This window comes from Protomyctophum parallelum (assembly GCF_964188405.1).
Source record: "Protomyctophum parallelum genome assembly, chromosome: 13".
Classification (NCBI taxonomy): Eukaryota; Metazoa; Chordata; class Actinopteri; order Myctophiformes; family Myctophidae; genus Protomyctophum; species Protomyctophum parallelum.
Window position 1 is genome coordinate 14334681 of NC_139708.1, and position 14821 is coordinate 14349501.

Below are 14821 nucleotides of genomic sequence, written 5' to 3' on the forward strand. Positions count from 1 at the left end.
GTTCCCCTCCCCTCCTCTGTGTTTGTGCAGACAGAGGGAGAGAGAGAGGTAGAGGACACCAGTCGAGAGGAGGAGGGGGCTACCTCACCAGGAGGAGATGAAGGGGAGGGGGCATGTGTGAGAAGAAAGGTCTCTGCGTGTGTCTGTACTATATTTGTGGGGACCAAAACAGATTTTTCTGGTCACCGAGAGGGAACTATAGTCACTTTTATGTTTTTATCATTTAAACCCTAGTGACTGGGCCCTCCAAGGGTCTATTATTGGCCACCTCCTTCATTCCCCTCTTCCCCTCGATCTGCAATACTTATATTTTTGCAGAATGTTTGCCTTATGCTGCATTCACATGGAATCAGGCAAGCGGTATAGACCAAGACGGCAAACAGCAAAACCTACTGGACGGCACGGAACGGTAAAAAGATTTATATATTTTAACATTGACGCCGTCTGGCTGCCAGGCTGCCGTGCCGTCTTGTTCCGTTTACCGTCCTGCTCCCGCCCACTAAAATGACTTCCGGTTTGCCGTCTACCGCTTGCCTGATTGCATGTGAATGCAGAATTATGCCCTTCTGTAGTGGGTAGAAGTGGTTAACGTTAGGGTATCAATTGCATTTAGGGCTTATGTTTAGAGTTGGGCGTGGATGTGATAGTTTAGGGTTAGGTTTAGGCCGGGGCACTTGCCTACTTTAACGATGCGAGTTGGAAATGCATGCCCCAGCAGCACCCAGTTATTATGTCTGTGTCCCTTTTATGCTCATATATGGAGTTCTTTGTCAGGCATGCCCAAATATGGAGTCTATGCAGATGTCAGAACAATTATTGTGATGTCAGAACAGGCCATCATATACAGATGGAGATATAGCCTATAGGGTGATCAGGTCCAGAGCCCGGGCAGATGCTTTTGTGCTAGTTCTGGACAACGAGCTATCCGAGGGACTCGACACCGGGCACTGTGGTGGTGTGGAATGCATGTGTGGAATTTGAAGAGTTACGTGGATTACAGACATACGTTTATAGATAGATGATAGTAATCGTAGGGGATTAATTCATTCTAGGTTATATATGTCAGAGAACCCCTCTCAGGGCTTTTTATGTAATCCTTTTAGCATTATTCTATAACTGTATCATATTATACAAATGCGTTTTTTACACGCCCACACCCGGTTCAGAACCACAAGAAAAACAGCATGCGTCGGTGCAAACCAATTACCCCGCCTGCACTTACTGGTCGTCCTACGTCACTCACTTTCCCTGGTCCTCACACCAGCGCTATGTTTGCATCTCCAGGCTAAAATCCCTTCTCCTCTCCCGTACCGTGACATCTATCAGTCTGCCACCATCATTCGTGATGCCATTCTACAACTTTGACGTGCGTGCAAACTTCCCCTTCGCTTCATCTTCGCCAAAACAACCCACACCCCCGCTAAAGTCACCGCTCTCTGTGTTACCCCCATGTCATTCTCCTTCTGCTCCAGCGGCTACTCAACAAAAAGTGCCTATACAATTACGTGTGTGTGTGTGTGTGTGTGTGTGTGTGTGTGTGTGTGTGTGTGTGTGTGTGTGTGTACATTGCAGAATTGTTTCTTTTACAAAATGTACTTTTTCCACCACTGCTCTCTCCCAAGGTGCCATTCTCCCACCGCCACCCCTCTGACAGACAGAGGAGGGGAGGAGGGAAGAGGCAGGTGTCAAGGATATGCGGGATGAGAAGAAAAGGAGAGGACATGGGTTTTGTTTTAGAGCATGTGTGTGCTGCCTGCTTCTCTGAATGACTTGGACAGCTCCAGTTCCCTCAGCAGTCTGGAGGAAGTATGTTTTTTGTATATTTTGATATATTTAAACATACGTAATTCATTTGAAACTACAAATATATCCAAATGAACCTTTATGATTCAATTTGGTCCCATTTGTATTCTCTCAGATTTTCAATGAGCACTGCCACTAACTGAGTATGTTTACCGTATTGCCGCCTAGGGAGAGCCCAGAGGTTTTGAATGAATGAAGAGAGAAGAGATCAAATCAGTGGTTGACGCAACTGCCTGGCCAGCCAGAAGGAGTCTCCACCTTACCAAGCCCTGCATTAATATAGCATTACCTCAGGGAGGCTAGCGGTCGCTATAGCCACGCTCATTTACATACAGCCAGAGGCCCTTCTATACAGTATCTGACCTACATGTGATGTTTTAAATACACCTACAGTACAGTACACCACGGTGGCACAGCAGGGTGTCAACTTTATGTATGACTGTTATGCAACCTTACACTTACACCCATCAAATGCCCTCTCCCTTAATAATTAATTGACTACACCTGGACTTCAAAATGGAAAACACACTGTACTCATTGTTAATTTAACTCCAAAATGGACACTTACGGGCCGTTTAGTTAGTACTAGGGTGGTTGGTGTTGCATTGGTTGTGTTGGTCACCAAGTCAGGGCTGTGAATTTAGTTGCGAATAAAGTAAATGATAGCCCTTGGTGAGGACAGAGAAGCTATATTGGCATGTTTAACAAGTTAAAGAGGGTGCTTCACTTTAACTTGTTACACATGCCACCCTTTTGTCCAAAGGGAATCTTTGTCATCAAACAAAGATACATCATCACAAATTCAATGGTTCACCATCAACAACAGTATAGCAAAACAGAGCGGCATTATGCATTAGCAATACACATAATGTACTAGCACACTATTGGTAAAGAACGCAATAGCCATTGGCATTTTGTATGTAATATTCGGAGAGTGTAACCAAAATGTGCACTGTTTGAGTTATAGTAACACCTGCGTGTAAAGTAACTACATACAATTTACACTTTTTAGGTATTTGTATGCTACTTTACTTGATTATTTCCAATTTCCAATTTATGCCATATCACAATATAGTACAATATCCCAAATCACAGACAATTTCCAGTCTAATATCATGATATGGATATAATATTGATACTAAGGATGTCCCGATCACGTTCATTGAAAATTACGTGATTTCCGATCACCCGATCAAGTGTCAACCACGCCGGAGCCAGGCCAGGCCGGGCCGGGCGGCTCCTACATCCCTCAGTGGGATTGTCACAGTGAAGGAGATGAGATACGAGCCTGGCATCGTGGAAATGAGAAATCTGCCCCTTATTAGGCCGTTACGGTTTACAGCACGTTGGATGTACCCCGTTCCCCTGGGCCTACTCCGCTCTGCTCCGAGCTACCCTGCCCTGCTGCATCTATACCTCTCTCCCTCTCCCTCTCTCTCTCTCTCTCTCTCTCTCTCTCTCCATCCCCCTCTTTCTGACCTGCTGGCCCAAAGACCCCCCCTCCACATACCACTCCTCTCCCCAACTAGCTCTCTGACTGATGTGTAGAGAGAACTGAGGGAGAAGGAAGGGCAAGGTAAAGGAGGTGGGGAGGGGAGGGGAGGGGAGGGGAGGGGAAAGAAAGAAAGAAAGAAAGAAAGAAAGAGGTGGGGAGAAGGTGCAGCACAAATTATTGTAAATTTGTTACCACGGAAACGCCTGTACAGTATACAAAAGCTCACATGCACACACAATGACTCAATGGGATGTATACGGTGTGTGTGTGTGTGTGTGTGTGTGTGTGTGTGTGTGTCCTTGTATCTATGTCTACCTACGTACGTATACCTTTCTATCTATCTATCTATGTATAATGTGTGTGTGTGTGTGTGTGTATATATATATATATACACACACACACACACACACACACACACACAACTTACGTATGTCTGTTGGCAGATGGATGTATAGTGTTTGTGTGTACGCCATGTGTACTGCATGTATCCATGCGTGAACAGCACTCCAGCATGCTTAAGAAAGACATCTGGATGTTTATTCTTTACCTTTTTGCAGCATGCCGTTACACGACTCATTTCAATTATTCAACGGATCGATTTTGTGGCAGTTTGACGTTCCGGCGGGGCGGTCATGCGAGAGAGGCTCGGGTCCGATGTGATGAGCCCGCATTATTGAACCGAGAGCTGCCAGCGCACATCCACTCATGACCATTTAAATGCAGTATAAGTGAGAGTGGGAGACACCCTCTTTCCTTAACAACGCGCACCATCTCATCCATGAACAAAATCCTGCCGAGGCAAAGCCCCCCACCTCCCCCTTCCTATAGGGAAAATGGAGCACAAGTGCATGCTGCACCGCCCCCCATCATATAAAATATATACGTTGACCTTTATGCATACATGAATTAACACTCTCTCACACACACACACACACACACACACACACACACACACACACACACACACACACACACACACACACACACACACAATACCACCTCTATGAACCCCCCCACCACACATACACACACACCACACATCCCCCAATCTCCCAACACGCAAAACACAAAAAATGCATGCCGTACAACCATATCATATCCTATCATACCCAATCCCCACCCCCCTCCACAGTCCACACACACACACACACACACACACACACACACACACACATGTCCCATGGCCCAACATGCACACATGCATGCACACACAGACTGGGTCTCCTGGATCATTATGCCAGGAGCTCCAGCTGTGGTCTATAGGGGCCAGCTCATTAATCAGCGCTTCAACAAAGGACTACATTCCTGCACTATACCACGTTCCTTTGTCTGCATTGCCCACGGAGCCTGCCTTGATTCTGCCTGCTAAAGACAACACAAAGCTATGATGTATGGTTATATGTGACACAAAAGCAGTGAAAGAAATGTATCCTGTTTTAAATCTGAAATATCTGTGAATGTAAGGTAAGAGTGGCCCTCTTGGAAACAAAAGGTTCCCGGTTCGATCCCTGGCTTCATGTCTAAGTGTCCTTGAGCAAGACACTGGACCCCTAACTGCTCCTGCTCCTGGTGCCTTGCATGGTTTCCTCCACTGTCACTGTGTATGAATGTGTGTGTGTGAATGGGTGAAAGTGAAATGCAATGTAAAGTGCTTTGGATAAAGTCACTGTATATGCATGCAGTTCAGAGTCCATAGCCTTAGTATACACACTCTGCAAGTGACACAAACACGAGTCAAAGGCCAAAGGCCTACTAGCGGCCCTTAGAGGTAGTGCTCTGCCTTACACCTAACCTAAAGTGGTTTAAACCAAACCACATTGCCATCTTGAACCTAAACATTAGGGTAGTAATTATTGTCAGAAGTGAGGGGGCAGGGGCGCTCTTCATCGTACATCATCATACATCATCTCATTCCGGCCAATCACAATTTGCGCCATGTCATTATAACGTAAAATAGACATGACGTAAAATTCTCGATTCATTGTCAATGGGAATGTTTGTGTAGGACAAAGTTTGTGTTTGTTCTTTTTTTTGGGGGCGCATGAATAAGACAAACATTAAAAGTCCATAGACTTGGCTGCCACATGACGTCATGTCTGAAAGCCAGACGCCCCTCAAACATATATGTAACAGAGAAGCGCTACATGAATAGTGATGTTGGGTGTTCATGTCCAGGGTAACATGCAATGTGAGGGTTTAGAGTTGTTTTCCTATATTAAGCACATGGTATAGAATAGATCCACGTGGTCTCACGCAGGCTGTACTATTTTGTCCCAGGTATGCGCCAAGGAATTCCTCTCCGCGGGGCAATAACATGCCATCACCATAACAGCATGCAGGCCGCAGCTCCCCAAATGTCAAAGGGGTGGGGCGGGGGAGAGGGCGGGGGTCTACAGCAGGTGCTATCCCCTTTTCACGGTGATTGGAAAATAAATTCCATCTCATGTGATTTGATTTCACGATCGGTGCGGGTTGGCTATTATCACTCCCCCCCCCAACCCCCGCCCTCCTCTTCCCATGCAGGCCACTATACAGAATCCAGTGGAGTGGTCCCTTGCTCATGTACTCATGGGGTCTGGGAGAGGGAGCCCCTCAGGCGTTGAGACAAATGATGCATGTTATTGTGAACACAGCAGATGGGGGTCCTCCTGAGGAGGCAGAGGATGAGGATGTATAGTAGAAGCCGTAGTAATGAGATGTAAATAGAAGCGACTCAGATCTTCCGAGGATGTTGGAGGGGAGACGCTGCAAAGATAACCTGAGTGACAGGTAGCAAACCTGCGTGGAAATGGATGACATTTGTCAAATGAGCAGTGGTGCTGGTGCTGCTGCCTCACACAGAGATGGTTATTACAAACGTAAGGGGCTCCATGTGGGTGAAATCATGGACCCATGGCTAGCACAATGACATGAGGGTCATGGGTTGGAACAATGATTTATAGGCAAAGGCAATCAATCACTATCTGTGACTACTTCTAGTAATTGGGTTAGTCCAAATGTCATCAAACTTGTCTTGTTATTTGATCTACCTGCCCTGCAACCCAAGGGAACCAGACTGATGTGGAAACCAATGACAGAGGCCTATAGATCATATTATGCATATAGCTGTGGACTGACTGGGCTCTCCTGCCGAACTACTTTCCGTTATTTTAACTAGCCTACATGACATGTAGGCCTATATGCAAATTCTGGACTTGTGGCTTATAGCCAACCTGCCAACGGTCACATTAACTATTTTAAACTGGCGTATCTATTTTGGGCATGTCAGGCTAAAATATAAAAGAAAACTCAATGCATCGACCTAGATCGGCTATACTCGCCTATAGGACGATTATGAAACAGTGCGAACTGCGATGTGATATGTAGCCTTATGGCAGGGATGGGGACAGGGACACATCGTGGTGGACTGTGGGCATATAGGCTTTCAGCGCAGCGCAGAGTTCTGCTCTGGTCCTCCTAACTTCCACAACTCGTGTGGTCACTCCCACTCCCACTACGGAATGTGAACTTGGGCAATGTTGTCCCCCCCACCCTTCCACCCACACACACCCACCCACACACACACACACACACACACACACACACAGTCACACAAGCAGTGGAGCCAAGCGGGACATAACGTTACTAAATGTAGAGAAAACTGAATGTGACAGCAAACTTGTTCTTGCAGCCTCGCTCATTTGGCGTAGGCGAACGCCAATTAGTGCGCGCTGTGGAGTTTGCGGTTTCTGCGTCTTGAAGTTGTGAAAGGTAAGGGGCTCGATGCATTATGAATGTATTCTCGCCCGAAAACGACTTTTCTTTACTGCACACGGTCGGCGACAGCCAGGGTGCAAATGCCCCACGGTCGGTCGTGCTGCAGTCACACCTCCGCGACACCGGGGTACGGTCCGGGAAGCAACTGGTCTGCGTGCATGTTCAATGAGTCGATATATTGAACTGAATATTGTAACTCTTATCTCCAGTAAGGCCATGCCAATTGCTTTAATCGTGTGATTGGAAGAGATCGTGCTTGTATTACTGCTTTTAACCCGACACTGTCGACACGTTATGTGTGGCGTTTTTAAAATAAAATACCAGCTTATAGTATAGCCAGGAGTGAAGTACAGGCTTTAGGATTTATAAGTCGTTTTTAGAATCCTCCTCCTCAGGAGCATATCCACGGATATCCCAAGCCGTGCATATCCACGGCTTCCCGACCCAAGCCTAATAGCCTATACATCCCAATTAACTTTTGTTAAGGGTTAAGGCTTATGATAGCCTAGGCCTATCTGATAGGCCTACTCTTTGTGCATCCAAAATGTTATTATAGGCCTAAAGCAGGACATACTTACATGATCCCTTTTCTTTTCTTTTCTAACAACAACCAAGTCAGATAATTCAGTGTTTGTTATACCCAGTTCACTGCAGATATCCTATTGGCTACTACAGGCAATCTAGGGCAGTGGTTCCCAAACCTTTTCATGTCAAGGACCCCCAAATTGATACTTATCAGCCTGCGGACCTCCATTTGGAAAATGGCTACAGACCCCCATTTAATGGCATTTCTATCTCTGGGACCCCAATTTATATTGTACAAATATTAAAATCAATGTTAATTTAACTCTGTATTTGTATTTGTATGTACACTGTATTTGTACACTCTCAGAGTTACAGTCCCATAAGGTTCCAAAGTAAAATGACCCCCTGGAAATCTCTCAAGGTCCCCTGGGGGTCCCCGGACCCCACTTTGGGAACCACTGATCTAGGGTTTACCTCAAACAAATTGCAACAGAGAAACTCAACTTTCTTTTGTTTCATAAATATGTCAATAATAACATATCAAAAGTCCTAAGAAATCAGAGTAGGGAAACACAAAATAGGCTTCCCTTTCCCCCATTGACACCCATGTTATACAGTGGTCTAAACATGTTAAACATGTTTTCTTGTCTTAATTGCCACACAGAAGGTTCATTTCTCGCCACAATCAACCAGACACTGTGTTGGATGGTTTTAATTTAGCTACAAAGCAAACTTTTTAGTTTAGCTAGTAAATAAGTTTGTCTCATTAGTTTAAAGGAGAATTCCATACTAAAAGGCTTTCTTACCTTTCTTTGTAGTCGTTACGTCCCCACCAAAGAGGTCCAGGTGTTATTTTGTGCAAAAGCTCCTTATTGGCTATTTCCCCTACCATAAGCCCTAAATGAATTGCATTGAATTGAATGGGATGTATGGGGTGTTGTGCTAATTCGCTTATTTCCATCGCTCAAAATTATAATTATTTTATATATATCCTCTCTTCATAATGTAAATAATAACCCAAGCGGCACACTTTACTACTTCTTTCGATGGAAATAAGTGAATTAGCACAACACCCCATACATCCCATTCAATGCAATGCAATTCATTGAGGACTTATGGTAGGGGAAATAGCCAATAAGGAGCTTTTGCACAAAATAACACCTGGACCTCTTTGATGGGGACGTAACAACTACAAAGAAAGGTAAGAAAGCCTTTTAGTATGGAATTCTCCTTTAAGTCTGTTTGTGTGCCTCTCATACACTATACACATTATAGTCTATACAGGCTTCTGTTCACACACGCACATGTAGGCGTGTGTGCGCGTGTGCACGTGCGTGACGTGCCATGGTACCGAATAATAGATGATAGAATGTGGCTGGTGTTGCTGAAAAAAAAACCCTCGGTAAACAACCTGCCATTCATGGGGTTGATTCAAGACTATGCATCATCCTACTGTAGTAGTAGTAGTGGGCAGCTCATCAACAAGCAGCCCTGGTCAATGAGAGAAGATACAGAACTCTAAAGAGGCCCAAAACTGTCACATGGTGACAAATGGCCCTGGGACATTTCTGTCCGCCGGCCAAAAGCACAAGGATCCAATTTAGTCCCACGTTTGCTGTTATTAAGTGTCGTGGCTGCATTCCAGCTACTGCCACAAACACCACCGCTTTCAGCAGCGCTTATATCACCACACATCACCACCACAGTTACTACCATAGATGCCATGTCTGCTTATTATAAATGACTTTGCAGGCTTAGTGTTTCAGTTTCTGTATAGTCGCTTGTAAATATTGGTAGCTGTATGTTGCTGTGTAGTTTGGTCTCGCTTCTGTAGTGTAATACCTTATTTGGGCTTCGTTCCTAATGTCATTTAAACCAGTGGTTCTCAAACATTTTCAAAGGACCCCCCAAATGAATATGTATTTGTCTACCGACCATCTAAAAGTATTTTCTGCCAGGGACCCCCATACCAAATTTGTTGTTAAAATGTCTACCAGCTTGTAGATCTAGAATATTTGTAGATTGGCTATTTTCAAATTACCAATGTTTATGAAGATCCCATGTGGCCTACAGTATATACGGTCACTTATTTTGGGCTTGTGTCACTTCTGTTGGTCTAAGCACCCTTTATCTCTGCGGTCTGGCTGTTCCCATGCAACTCTATTCTCCAACGATAAAGCACTTATGTCTTCTGTTGAGTTTTAATCTAACTGTCTGCTGGGTGATAATCTAACTGTCTGTTGAGTGTTAATCGAACTGTCTGCTGGGTGATAATCGAGAGTGCACAAATATGTGTCTAAGAGAGAGAGTTATAGGGAGTCGGGACAGGCAGGGAGGCAAAGCATTTCAAAATGTCTGTGACTCCAGTCCTACAATACATGCCTCTGGCTTTGCCGACTCGAGTTTGCGCCCAACTATTAATTTTAGCGTTAAAGAAGACTTTAACTGGATTGCATATTTCATTAATCTAAAAGCCTTCAGCTTCAGTTGAGAATGGATGAGCCAGGACTTGGCAGTCGATTGCAGAGCTTTCATCTGGCACACCCGCAGGCTGTAGGCTACAAAAGCAGAGAGATTTTGGCAAAAGAATGGTTATTGGATCGATTTGGGGCCAAGTTTAGAATCCAATAGAGTGAAAAGGAACTTGCAGACTTCTCAGAACTAACAATGTAATGTAGAGGTCCAACACTCTGTTCTATATACGACAATAAAAGTCAAATAAAATGGATGTTGTATGGGTGGGTGACTGACACCATGGCCTTTGGACAGCTGGGCTAATAAAACACCCTGTTGTCAGTCCGAACACTACATGCAGCTTACAGTAATTATGTTGAGGGGATTATGAGGATATTTAAACTGTGTAATATACTGAGCTGAATAATATTTGTGAGGACGTGACTGTGTTAATTAATAACCAACCTTCAGTGAATATATCGGTGAAACAGGATTTCCAAAATACAGCTGATTTTGCAGTGTTTGCCTGTGTAATGGATTAGCCGTACCTGAAGCTCATGGTCCTAATATCTCCCCTGCCTGGCCAAGAGGGTGATTCCCTCTCTCCTATATATATGTTTGGGAGACCCGCGGTTCGAATCTCCTGTGTTACAACGGTGCCATATTGTTGACCCGGATCGGGTGTCGTTGGGGTTGTCTTGGGGGGCATTATTACATCTGCATAATCCATAGTTCAACGATACCACTGCACTCTAACCATACGTCATCATGCTCAAAATGCATCTGTCATTTATTTATACAGAACATACAATATAGACAGCATATGCATACGATATAGGACACTTTGGGCCAAACCCTGCTGTACACACAGCTGTTTACAGCAGTGGGTCTGGAGACCCCCAGGGGTCCTTGAGGGGTCCTTGTTAATATTGACAGTCAGGAACCAAATGGACCCTGTCTTCGATTCTATAACTTAGAGAGCTACACATTATGCTAATTGTCTGGGGAGTGGGGACCCCCCCTAAAATAATTTGGGTAGCGACCGCCAGTGGTCTTCGGTTCAGTCCCCGGCTCTTCCAGGCTTTGTGTCCCTGTGTGTGTATGTGTGTGTGTGTGCGTGCGTGCGTGCATGTGTATGTGTGCGTACATGGTGCACTGCTCTGAATAGAACACTTGACATCCGTAGTAATACTGTATAATAACTTGTTTTTCTGTTTTATGAATATGACTCGTGAAAGTACAGTAATATTAGTACACACATCATCGTTGCTGTCAGGCAGAAACCTTGTATCGCCATATTTCATCTTTTTTATGTTTTTTATAAATGAGTTCATGTGACAGGGCGGTAGCCCCACATAAAAGTAGCGAAAATAGCCGGTCTGCAACCATGCTACAGTACATGCTGTGAGCTGTAGCCTACATCTGCTATGTCTTGCTATTTTATAATTATGGTAGAATAAAAAGATTTAGCCACCCAAAATAGGGACACTATAGGTTGAAAGTGGTTATGTCTTTCTGTGTTTTAGGAAAGGTAAAAAATTAAATAAACTGTGTTCCAATGGATCTAATGTAGTTGTTATTTACAAAGGGAGTTTACCAACGCGCCTCAAGCCTCACAGGAACAAGGACACTTGATGCAGAAGACTATTAAACGTTTTGACCTAAAAGGTCTTCATCAGAGTCATGACTCTGATGAAGACCTTTTAGGTCGAAACGTTAGTCGTTTGTATACTAGCACCCGAAATGAAAGGCTTAAAATGTCCGTGCTGCTCCAGTAGTTGTTATTTAGTCACAATATCTAGTTAATAAATAATAATACAAAAAATACAGACTGAACAACTTTCACGTGATAAGACACGTTTGTTATGTGAGCTACGAGAAGACAAACAGACATAAAAGGCTGCCCCAACGCTGATTGTGTGAAGGATAATGCTGCATTTACAGACGGTAAACGGAACAGGAGAGCCCGGCAGCCAAAACCAGCGACGGTAAGAGCAGACGGCATCAATGTTAAAATATGTAATCTTTATACCGTGCCGTGCCGTCCAGCAGGTTTTGCCGTTTGCCGTCCACCTTGCCTGATTCCATGTGAATGCAGCATTAAAGCATTTTCTTAAAATGGCAGGCCACTGTTGAGCCTGCATGGTGTTGATATTTACTGTACTCTGTGGTTGTGTGTGCAAGGATTCACATGCCAGTGTTGATTTCGTCGACTATGACGAAAAATGCTTTCACTGACTGTAGACTGTTGTAGATTTAGATTAAAACTGGACTAAAACCAAAACATTTCAGATGACTAAAATGTGTGACTAAAACTACATGGTATTTCATTCAAAAATACTATAAACTAAATAAAGATTTGCTGTCAAAATCAACACCACGCTGTATGCATGAGAGAGAAGGAGTGGAGGGAAGGGTGTAATATCATGCGACGCGCAGTCTGCCAATGTTACGAGCCTCTAGATGGGCGCCAGAGGCCCTCAGTAAGACACCCACATGCTGAGGTAAAATGCCTCATTACGGAGAGCCTCACCGGGTGAGTGTCGGGCAGCGCTGGACGAAAATACATTTACTCAAAGTACTGCATACTGAAGTGTTTCTCAAACATTTTCATGCGAAGGACTGGCCGCGGACCCTCATATGAAAATGCTTTTTGCCAGGGGACACGCCCAGAAGAGACATTTTGTGTTCAAAAATCTTTCAGTTCACAGAATTGTTCTGAAGTTTTCAAAAAATAGCAGATGTAAAAGCTCTCAATGCGTTGCATCATGGTGAATCGTGAGCCTGTATATCTGCTATGTTTGAATAGCCAATACAATATGGAGGAAGAAGGGGTCCTAATGAGTGTGATGCTGTATTGACACATTTTGCTGGGTACCCCCTGGAACCAAGGACCCCTGGCGGGTTCCCACTTTCCCACTTTCAGAACTACTGCTGTACTCTGTACTTACTACTTACTGTAAGTACAACTTGTCTTTGAGGTCAGAAATGGCACCCATCCCTAGTAGGAAGTGCTGGTATTACTACTTTTACTTTAAACAAATGGGAGAACTTCCCCCACCCCACCACTGGTGTTGTAGGAAGGGAGGCAGGAAGAAGAGGAGGGGAGGTGGAGGAGGAGGCAGGAGGAAGAGGAGGGGTGGTGGAGGAGGAGGCAGGAGGAGAGAGAGAGAGAGATGAAGGGACATGACTCGTTTGGGCTGCATCTGGAGTGAATCTTGAAGTGCCGTCCTGCTGTGCAAGGCCTTTCCGCGGGGCTGGTTCAAAGCATAGCTATCACACAGAGGAGAGGAGCTATCTCACAGGCATTGCAAGAATGCATGAATGCACATAATAAAAGCCTGACAGAGATATAGGTATGGCTCATATGTACTGTATCAGCAATTATTAGACTCTTTTGGATGACGCGGGTCATGAAGTTAGTTATGCAACCGCGTTTGGAATTCTAACCCATTAAAACCGGGAAAACGTAAAAGTATTTCTACATTGCACTATTGATACTTTTACGTAAAGAAATCTAGTTACTGCTGAATGGCTGATGCCCTTTGTGTCCAGCAAAGATATTTCTTTTGAACACCAGACAGCTCAACTCGGGGGAATGAGAGATGGGGGAAAGCTACTTGAGCAAGTTGGATTCACCATTTGTGTGTCGCGTGTGCCTCGGGCTGCCGCGGCCTCCGACAGCTATTCTCTGATACTGCAGGAATTCACTCGCTCTGCAAAATAGGCTATATATGCGGTCTGTGGATAATGCCTTTTAATTTGAAGATTGTATGGTATTAACACAAAACCCTGTCCTCCGACATGCTGTGTATGGACCAAATGCACAGTACAATCCTCAATGTTGAATGGTGGAGCCATAAATGTCCAAATGTCCATTCCATTTGTACTCTGACCTGTACAATCTGTGTTATTTGCACAAAACAAACACGTACTTCTCTATGACCTCTTGGCACACACTACTCTGAGATTTTTCAATCAAGCCCAGTTCGATTCCTGCATTACTTTTTTAATGCTTCAAAGACTGGCTGCCTAATACAAAAATTGCAGACTCAGAGTGCAAAGACCTAGCGGCCAGCGGGTCCATTTGTACACCTTACACACACATAGGGTTGTGGTTGTTTTTCCCTGCAATTTAATATTGTTGTTTGTGGTATGACTTCCACACAGAATGAATGCACAGCGATTTTCATAATGGTTTATTTGCCCCCCCATGTGTAAAGACCCTCTCCGAGTATTTCACTGTGTAGGCTTTTGTTACTCAGTAAGGCGGTGCTTCTCAAAGTGGGGTCCGGGGAGCCCCAAGGGGTCCTTGGGGGGTACCAGGCAGGCGGTCTTTGCTTCTGGGGGTCCCTGGCACAACATATTTGGGGAGATGGGGACATGACAAGACAGCAAGTTTCAGAAGCTCTGTAGCGGTAAGGCACTTTTCTTGTCAAGTGCATTTTATAAATAGATCTGATTTGTTTCATTCCAGGCTGTGGAATTAAAGTCCTCCTGTTCACAACTTGGAGGCAGGGGATCAGACATCGCCTCAATTATCACCTCCTTCCTCTCTCTGCACCTCTCCTCTCCCCACACCACCCTTCCTCTCTCTGCACCTCTCCTCTCCCCACACCACCCTTCCTCTCTCTGCACCTCTCCTCTCCCCACACCACCCTTCCTCTCGGCTGTTGACGTGTTAGTTCCTGGTTGGTGGAAGCAGATTTTCTCTCTCTCTCCCCCTCTGGGTTGGTTGGATTTGCAGATAGGGGGCCTTTGATATCCCCACTTCTGTTCATTTATGTT

At 44.8% G+C, this 14821-nt stretch overlaps 1 protein-coding gene across 1 annotated transcript in view; it reads left to right on the forward strand.

Annotated features, from left to right (window-relative positions):
* The first annotated feature begins 6898 nt into the window (after positions 1 to 6898).
* The window catches only part of LOC310868776 (paralemmin-1-like), a 42344-nt gene continuing 34421 nt past the window's right edge, over positions 6899 to 14821 (forward strand). Inside the window, exon 1 of the mRNA XM_083779242.1 lies at positions 6899 to 7048. The gene's annotated coding sequence lies outside the window, so the exon portion shown is untranslated. The remainder of the gene's footprint in view (positions 7049 to 14821) is intronic.